Source organism: Strix aluco, chromosome 13, assembly GCF_031877795.1.
Source record: "Strix aluco isolate bStrAlu1 chromosome 13, bStrAlu1.hap1, whole genome shotgun sequence".
Lineage (NCBI taxonomy): Eukaryota > Metazoa > Chordata > Aves > Strigiformes > Strigidae > Strix > Strix aluco.
In genome coordinates this window covers 6,757,148-6,766,631 of record NC_133943.1, presented here as the reverse complement: position 1 = coordinate 6,766,631, position 9,484 = coordinate 6,757,148, and positions in this window count along the sequence as shown.

The window sequence follows — 9,484 nt, the reverse complement described above, 5'->3', positions numbered from 1 at the left end:
CCAACAGGGTAAGCAGGCATTTGGAGGCAGGAGGAGTGTGGGAACTGCAAGGGAGAGGAAGTTTTGAGACCTGGGGCTGGGGAAGGCTCTGTGCCCTCCCTGCCCGCAGAGATCTCGGGCTGTGGGGCAGGATCACACTGACCTGGCCAGGTTCTCCAGCCGTGCCCGGCGTCCCCCTGGACAAACTCCATATTTGCTGTTCCTCGTGCTGCTTCCTTGAACGTGGAGCCACGATCTGATGCATCTCAGAGCTGCGATACTGAGGAGCTGGACCAGGGCTGACCTGCGCAGCCGTTTCTGTGTTATCCTTGCAGCCCTGGGCTCCGGTCACCTAGCAACTGTGCATCGGATCGCACAGCAGCATTAAATAAATGGTGTTCGGCAGGACCGTGAACCCTGCCGGGCCCTGCATCCACATCCCCGCAGCTGGAGGCTTGGCTCTGGCAGCTCTGCGGTTGCCAGCCTGCAGCCTGTCACGTGCTGCCAGGGCAGCTACATAATCTGTGTTCGTGCTTCCCCCTTCCCAAATGCCCCCCGCCGTCATCCCAGATTTAAGGCAGTCCTGTGGCACCTGGTGCATTGGGAGTCGCTTTCAGTCTGAGAATCAACTTCTCCCAGGGTGGGATCCCAACCCCGCTTTGACTTGGATCCTGGGGCTGATCTACATCCCCTGCTTTCGTTTAGCTCAGTGTTTAGGGGAGCTGAATATGGGTTATACCTTTCCATTTATAGTTTTAGCAAAGCAGGATTGGATTTTGTTCCAGTCATTTTTTATCTTGACTAAAATGTCGGTTTTGAAGACCTATTATTAGCAATTTTGTATAGCTTCTGGATTACTGCAGATAATCATGAATCACCCTCTGCAGTATTGATATAGGTACTTTAAGCCTCCCAACAACCACCCTGTAAGTTATGCCTGCGACTGAGAGCAGAAAACCCTCGATGGTAATGGGTGGGCTTGAAATATGGGGACGGCACTCCAGATCCGGCATCTGCGGAGCACATTTATCTGCTGTCCTTGCGTGCAACAGGAGTCCTAGTGCACATGCCGTGGCTCAGCTCCAGCTCCCACCACCAGCCTGGGACTTTGCTTCCAGCCCCTTCCAACCCCTTCCCCACATTTTTCCTGCTTGGTGCCCACATTTCCTTGCAGGGTCCCCCAGCGCTGGGTTTGGTGCTTTCTGTTTGAGTAACCATGTTTCTCTGCTTGATCTGGTGGTTTTACTGGTGCCTGGTAGGCAGCTGCCTGTGCTGGGGTAAATGCAGCTTGCCCTGACCCACAGCTCTGGGAGGAGGCTGCTCCAGACCTCTCTGCTTTGAAATTAAGTTATTTCCACATTTCAGTCTCACCCTGCAGAGTTTAGCTGCAAATGCAATGTGCTGCCCCTGAAGAATCACTCCTGGAGTTTTCCATTTGAGTGAAATACTCCAGTGTGCTCCCCAGTAAATTCAGATGAGAGAAACTGGTTTTTCTTATTATTTGGTTCTGTTTCCCATTCAGGAGGGAGGAATCCAAGCTCCCGCTGATGGAGCTCATTGCACAGCTAGGAAGGGAACCTCTGGTAGGCTTTGGGCACGACTGATGCAGCAGCACGGTCATCCTGGACCTCTTCTCTGCTGGCTTAGGTCCAGAAGTCAGACCCGTCTCTGGGTTTAAACAAGGACCTTCTGGTTTGGCTCGTCTTGGAAAGCAATAGCAGCAACAAGGCTGGTGCATTACAAACCCAGGGCAGAGGGGAACGTGAGTGCAGAGTGTTCGAAGCTCCATCCCTTTGTATCTTGCTTTCCACCCTGATAAAACGTCTGTGGGCACCCTGGGCCTTCGAAGAAACTTCAAAGGAGGCAGCACACCCTCTCCTGTTAGCAATGAAGGCTGATGAATAATAGAGTGGACCCACCCACTTGTGCTTTAATCTGTCATGTTCTATGGAAATTAAGCCTTTCTCTTACAAGAAGGCAATTTGTGCTTTTGGCATCCTCGGCGAGAAAGAGCTCTCATCTCTCCTGCTGGATTATTGATATCTTCTGTATTAAGTAATACAATGTCTAATTGGGCTCTTTGCCTGTTCTGAACCTCTCCCCAGCCAGAATTCAACAGAACAGAGATCTTTGGAGACGGTGGGAGTGGGTGCTGCCAGCACCCGTGCCCAGGGCTTACTGCTGCCTGTGGAGATGGGGTGGGCAGGGGAGAGCCGCAGGCACCCGGGGTCTGGCCAACTGCACTCCCTGCCCTCTTCCAGCTCCAGCAGCTCGGTTGTGGTCAGCCTTGATGCAAAACCCTTTGAAATGCCCCTCCTGAGCTTTCTGCCTTCCTCTCCTGCCAGGAGGGAAAACAACCCTTGGTGCTGGGGGAGAAGCAGCCCCTCCACACCAGGCCCCCGGGGTGCTGAGGATACACATCCTGGGTAAACAGGCGGCTGTTCACCCTAATGGGTTACAGGTGCGAGCCTGGCTGGCATGGGCAGGTGTGTTTTCCTTGTGCTGAACCGGGGTTATAAACAAGCAGGGCGCTCAGGCCATCCTGCCCTGCCCTGCTGCAAGCTCCCCTGGTGAGAAAGGGCTCCTTGTCCTGGGCAGGCACCCAAGCCAAGCTGGGGAGTGCTGGGCTTCATCCTCCTCCTCCTCCTCCTCCTCCATGCCTTGGCTCAGGGCAGCGAGCAGAGCTCCAGGTAGGCATCCTGCCCACTGGCCGTCCCATCTCCTGCCAGCCAAAACCCACCAGCTGCCTTTGAAGAGGTTGCACCTGAAAGGGGAGATGGAAGCTAAGGGCAAACAGGAGCCGGGAGGCTGCCCAGCCTTGGGGAGCGGGTGGCCAGTCCCCAGCTGTGCTGTGGCTTGGGAGGGGACTCAGCACCCCGGTGGGGTGTTGGGAGGAGGTGGAGGGGCTGGGGCTGCTCCCATGGACCCAGGAGCATGCCGGGTCATGTGGTACCTGCCTGCCACGGCTGCTCCCAGGAGGAGAGCAGCAGCCTTCCCCGGGGCAGTGATGTGCTTGTCTCATGGGGAGGGGGGAACGGCCCTTGCCTGTCTGAGGGCTCTGCCAAAGGCGCCGGGGTGCAGCCCGGTGTGGCTGTGGGATGGAGGGACGTTTGCCAGGCGGGTGCTAGGAAGAATTGCTCTTTCTTCCCCAGCCTGGGTGAGGCTGGAGGTGATGCCAGCATCTTGCATACTTTGAGGATTGAGGAGGTTCTGTGTATCCCATGATAAATTGTGTCAGGAATGAAGGTGGGGGAGTCCAAAACCAATAGGCTGGGGAAGCCAATGTCAGGGTCACATGGCAGCGCTGCCAGAAACCAGCTATGCTAAATGCTTAAATCCTTCCTTCTGCCGCCTTGGGACCTTCTCTGCTTCAAAGAGAGCCCTTGGAGGCCAGGGAACCGCTGACTTTTTTTATATATATTTTTTTTTCTTAGTAAAGGTCAGCCTTTCTGGAAGGTGTGTGTGTGTTGAGGGCAGAGCAGTGTCCACTTCAGGAGCTTGGGCCATGAGAGCCTGATGGGACCAGGCACAAACCCACCCACCCAGCGTGCTCTCTAGCTTTCCATCAAGTGCTGCTGCATGCAGGCAGGTTCCTCGCCTCCAGCCTGTCCTGCCTGCGAGACCAGACTCGAGTTGCTTCCCCTGACATCCTTCCCGAATCCTGTGGGGATCCATGCCCCAACGCATCCCTGGTTCACATCAACCGGGAACTCTCCAGCCAGACTGCCAGCCATCACGAGAGCCCCAGGGCTCTGTTGGGAAGCCGCAACGGGGAGCGCCTCAATTCCAGGGAGGGGGGCTGGATTTTGGGCTTGGGAAGGGGGGGCAGGACGAGGAGAGGGAGCACCCAGGCGATGTGGAAAGCTTGCCATAAGGCATGGGAAGAAAGGAGCGGTGCCAAACCCATGGGCTCCTCTCCAGCTCTTCAAAGCAAGCACGCCAGTCGTTAGAGAGAGGAGAGGAGAAGGCGGCGAGCTGCAGTTTCCCGGGAGGTGGGGAAAGGCAAGGGGAGGAATATTATATGAAGTAGGGGAGCCGATGGACTGAAGTCTCCTGAATGAAGGGGAAGGAAGAAAACAAACGCGAGCAGGAAGGCGTAGAAGTCGTTTCACAGGAGAATTTGCAGAATCATTGAGATGTATCATCAGTGACCAAAAACGGAAGAAAAATTCCTTAGCCTAAGAGATGAACTGCTCTTATTTAGGGCTTTTAGTTTTTGTTTTGCTGGTGCTGGGCAATCGGGAGAGGAGGAAGGGGAGCAGCAGTGTTTTGATCAGGAACAAACCCAGGCCAAGCCCAACATGTGTTGTTAGAGGCTATGGTTTACATTAGAAAAGACTCTAATATTGTGCTACGGCTTCTAAGTGCGTTTTGATGATGATGATTATTTTCAACTGCGCAAATGGCATGAAATCGGGCAGGGTATTGGAAAAAAAAGGCCATTTGGCTCCAAGAACAACATCCACCAGTGCTGCCGAGCCCTTGTCAGAGGGACGGCTGATGCTCTCCTCTCTGCCCCCATAACGTGCTACCCCCCGTGGCTTTGGCATCCTATGTCACGGCTGCTGCTGCCGCACTCCTCATTCCTTTAATGATGATGGGGGTTGCATAAGCAGGAACTGATGCAAATTTGCTGTTTTCTCCTTCCCAGCTTCCAGAGAATGAATTATGGTGTGTTCAGAAACCTCCAAGTTCCCCCAAATCAAGCCCCATCCCTGTAATCTGGTTGGAGGTCTTGCCGCAGCGGTTGCCACTAGAAAATCGGCTTCTATCCACAGGATCCATGTGGCTGGAGACAGGGAGGTGCTGGGCTTGGGGTGGGGAAAATGAGGTCCTGGAGTGGGAAAATGTGATTTTGGGGGCTGGTGGGGAGGGGGCGGGTCTAAGCGCTGCCTGGCAGAAATGCTGCCCGCCCGCTGTGCACCAGAGAGGGGAGATGGTCCCTGGGAATATCCCTGGAGGATAAGACACTGGAGGAGCAAAGAAATCTCATGGCAGAGGGAAGACCAGGATAGGACCATGATCCATCCCCAGACCAAGGGCATGATGGCCGAGACCTCTTGGAGGTTGCCAAAGTGAGGCATTTGCCTCAAGCCCCATCCTCTGCCAGGCTTGGGACTGGCGATGCCTCCAGCCTCCTTCCTTCCCGCGAATCGCCTGGCTGCCCCCTCCTCTCAGCCTTTTTTTCCCCCCTTCTAGACAAAATAACATGCTCTCTCCATTCCTGGGACTGCTCCCTTCTTTTCCAGACTTGCCTAGGCCCTTTCATCGTGCCAATAAAACAGTAAATGCACCACACGTTGGCCAGGGAGAGCGGAAACCCTTAAACATCTAAGAGGTGAGAGCGACGTGCTGTGTTTTTTCGAGGCCAGGCTCAGCTCCCTGATGCCCTGTTAGGTCAAATGTCTTGCTCTGAAGAAGGAGAGAGGGGACTTATTAAAAACCTTTCATATTTCTTGTTTTTAAGGTCCTGTTTCGGCAGGCCGGAGGCCGAGGCGTGAGTGGGGCTGCCGAGGGGGAAGGGCACTGAGCCGGCGGCGTGCAAACAGATTGTGCAATATTTGCCTTGCACAGAGCTCCCATTGTAAAGCCTGGGAGTTCTGCTTTCAATAATTCCCCTGCCATAATGCCCCATTGATGGTGAGAGAAAGGCAGTATTGAGGGCTGAAGGGTCTCCGACCCCGGGAAGGGTTAAAAAATAAAGAAAAGGGGGAAAAAAAAAAAAAGATTTGAGGCTTAGTTTTAAACTTTGCTGTGTGGCCCTCATGGCAGATCGCAGGCGCTGAGAAATATGTGGAGCCTGTTTGCATAACCCCGTTTGCAGTGAGTGCTTTCAGAGCCAAAACGCAAGTGCGGCCGGAGCTGGGGGGCGGTGGGGAGAAAAAAGCAGGAAGGGCTGTGATTATTTTCATTCTTGCCCCAGGCCACATAAAATTAATAAAAAAAAAAAAAAAGAGGTAATATTCAAATATTTGGTTAGAGAACCAGCTGTGCAAATGCGAGGAGTTGTGCCAGCTGCAGGGACATAGAGGGACCTGGCACTGGTCAGGGTTTGCTGCCTCACAGGTCATCCCACCGGGTCAAAAAGCACCAAAAAGGAGCATATTGGGCTTTAGCTGATGGTTTTACCCTGGATGCTGTGTGATTTCTCAGTGTGAGGGGCTTGGTCTCAACTGGAAAGGGTCCACAGTCTGGGCTGGCGTGCGGGTGGGTGATGCTGTGGGTTGGGGAAGCTCGGTTGGGGTGCCGGTGGGTGATGCTCTGCCCACAGAGCTGCTGCCGGCCCTGCAGCCAGCGCCCAGCTCACCTGATGGGGCTCCCCATCACCTTGAACTGTTAAAACCACTGTGGATCAGGCTGGGAGGGAGATTCAGTGTCTTTTGTCACAACAACTGATGTGACAGGGCGGAGCGAGGCTGTCCTCGCCTGGGCAGAGGCAGGACCGAAGCAGGCAGGGTCCGCTGGCTGGCTCAGCATCCACGGCCAGGCTGGCTGCCAGGGGAAACCTCCCCGTTGTGCAACGCGCTGGAGCTCTCCAAGGAAGCTCCTGGCTCTTGAGACATCTTTGAGCAAAGCTGGATGAGTGACTGCCTTGAATTAAGAGCGGCTGGGGGGGGGGCTGCAGGCCCTGAGTACTTTTTCCATCCCTAGACCTTGTGATGCATTAATCACCCTCAGAGCAGCTGTGCAGCTTGAATCCTCCCGACCCTGAAACTCCAGAGTTGTCATTTCTTCCTCCTTTTCCTCCTCCCTCCGAGCCGCTCCCACCTCCTGCCTCCCTGTCAGATGATTTCAGCAGGTCTGGTTTGAGGGTCCCCTTGCACCCCATTTCTGCTGGGATCTAGAACAGTTTGGCGTACCCCTTGCTGATTTTCACCTTTTTATCATTTCTTGGAGGAGAACCCAGGCTGTGCCTCCCCCTTCCCTGGGAGGTGTCCGTGTGCTGCTGGGACCCAGCCAGCTGTCCCCAGACCTTCAGAGCAGGGTCACTGCCAACAAATTCACTATTTATTCACCCTTTGGCTCTTGGAAAAGCTCCCTGAGCTGAGTTAACCCCGCTGTTTCCTCCCCAGACCTGGAGCCAGCTTGGACATGCCACTGATTTCCCTGAGTTGGCTGCCCTGGCCGGGCACAGAAGGTCCCCTCTCTGTGCCAGCATGTGCCCACGTCTCTGCTGTTGGCTTCTTCCCTCCTTTCAACCCTCTGAGCTCTGGCCATCGACAGCAAATTAAATTTAGGGTGATTCTCCTAGCCTGTGCTTCCTCTGCCAAAGGTGTGAGCAGGATGTGACCCACCACGTGGCTGCAGAAGCTGCTGCAGCAGCAAATCCATGCACCTGGGAAGTGCTTAGCTCTGTTTTTGCTCCTTAGAGGTGACCAATGCATCCCTTCTGCTGCCTCCTCCTGCTCCTCCCTCCCTGCTCAATCCTCCATCCCCAAACAAGACACAGTTTATCAGCAATCTGTGTTGCCTTAAACACACTTTCTCTGCCGCATCTCAGCCCTGACATCTCCAATTTCCTCTCTAATCTGTAATATTCACCCAAAGTGACTATTATTTATTATTTGGAAAGAGCTGTGATTATAATCCCTGGTGATAACTTTGTCTCTGGTCCAACGTGTGTATGGAGCCCTGTGTGTGAGGCCACATGTTGGGGAGTCCCACAGCCCCAGGTAGTTCAAGGGGGGCACAGAGAGGTCTCCCCGGGCTGCAAGGGTCCATTGGGAACTGTGGAGGAGCACACAGGACCCAGGAGTTGGGGGTCCCGCACCACCCCCCACCTCTATTCTCCTTCAGTCAGGTCCAGATTTTTCCAAGAGGAGGGAATTGTTCAAAACTAAAGATGTCAGAGGAGAAGAGGGAGACGTGCAGGAGGCAGACGAGCAGTGGGAAGGAGCGAGGGGAAGGGAGAAGAGGAGCGGGTGGAAGAAATGAGTGATGAACTCCCGGGATTAATCAAACCTTGCTGAAGGGCTCGACCCAGCCCTGCTGTGCTCCTTTGAGCGAGCAGGGGTTTCTGCCAGCAGCGAAAGGCGCAGAAAACAGCCATCCATCTCTGCCTCCTGCTCCTGTCCCCCCGCACCCCTCCCTGTGCTCCTGCAAACCCCCTGAGCCCTGGCTGAAATGGGCGCTCTGCCTGTCCCTGTCCCATCTGCCTGTGTCTAAAGCCAGGAGGGAGAACCCCACCCTCCCTTTGCCTTTCCTGGGGGTCACCCCTGTCCCTGGGAGCAGGGAGCCTCGTGCTCCCTCCTGCCCACTCCTCCGCAGTGCCCAGGCTCCCATGGGGCAGTGGGGAGATGTGGGGCTCAGGGGGACTGGAGGCATCAGGGGGAGGGCAGTGCCTGGGGCAGAGTGTCGGGGGAGCCCAGGAAGGGGACCCAGAGAGGGGGATCCAGGAGAGGAGACATGGAGGGGACCTGGCAGAGGGAAGCCTGGGATTGGGGACAAGGGAGGGGGGCCCAGGGCAGGGGGCTGGGAGCCATCTGGCTCAGCTGCTTCTCTGAGCCAGCCCCTGCCTGAGTGCAGGCAGAGCCCTCCCAAAGGCCCCAGTGAGCCCCCACCACTGCAGCCCTGCGGTCCTAAAGGCAGGCAGGGTGCATTTGCTGGGGGGTCTGGTGGGGTGCCCTGTCTGCTGGGACCCCTTGGGTCCCCATCAGTACGATGCAAATAGCCACGGGGCTCAGCTCCTGGCTCTGCCAGGGGTGGGTGAACACAGGTGGGTTTGGGCTACCAAATCCCCCCTCCTGGGCCACATCCTCCCTTGGGGAAAGTCGAGGGGGTGAGATGCATGCTGGCCATGATGGCTTCCTGATGCCTGAATGGCCCTGTGAAAGGAATTACACAGGAGCATCGCTCATCTCTCCCAAAAGCTCCCCTGAAGCAACAGCACACTGACCTGGCCCCTTGTCCCAGTACCCCAAGCTCAGACCAGTACCCCTGCATTGGCAGAGGTCTCTAGCTCATGCCAAACCTTGCCCCTGGCTGGCTGTGGCCACTCTCTGCCTCAGTTTCCCCACCTGGAAAATGGGCGCAGCAGCACCCACCCCACTCTGTAATGCTCTGCGTGCTCCTGGGTGGTTTTATGCAACACTGGGGGTGTCCCAACAAGTTTTTGCAGCTTCTTCTTGCCTAGAATTTATTTGGATGGTGATTATGGCAGTGGGGGCAGCTGGCCCCAGCTGTCCCTTTCAGGGACCCAGCCCTCCCCGCTGCCCTCCCCAGCTGGATGCTGCAGGGGCTTCAGCTGAGCATCCCACCAGGCCCCTGGCCCACGTGTCACATGTCTCAGGGCAAGTGGGGAGGGAAGCATTGGTGGCTCAGGGAATGCCATGCTTAGGACCCTGCACGCTCCGGGGCTTCCCAGCTTTTTCCTGGAGCTGCTGAGCTGGGAGGGGCCGAGCCTGCAGCTCCCCATAAACCTGGTGACTTAGCCCACGTCCCAGTCAGATGTTGGGACTCTCTGCCTTGGAGAGGAGGGTGGGAAAAGGAGAGGGTGGCTCTTCCT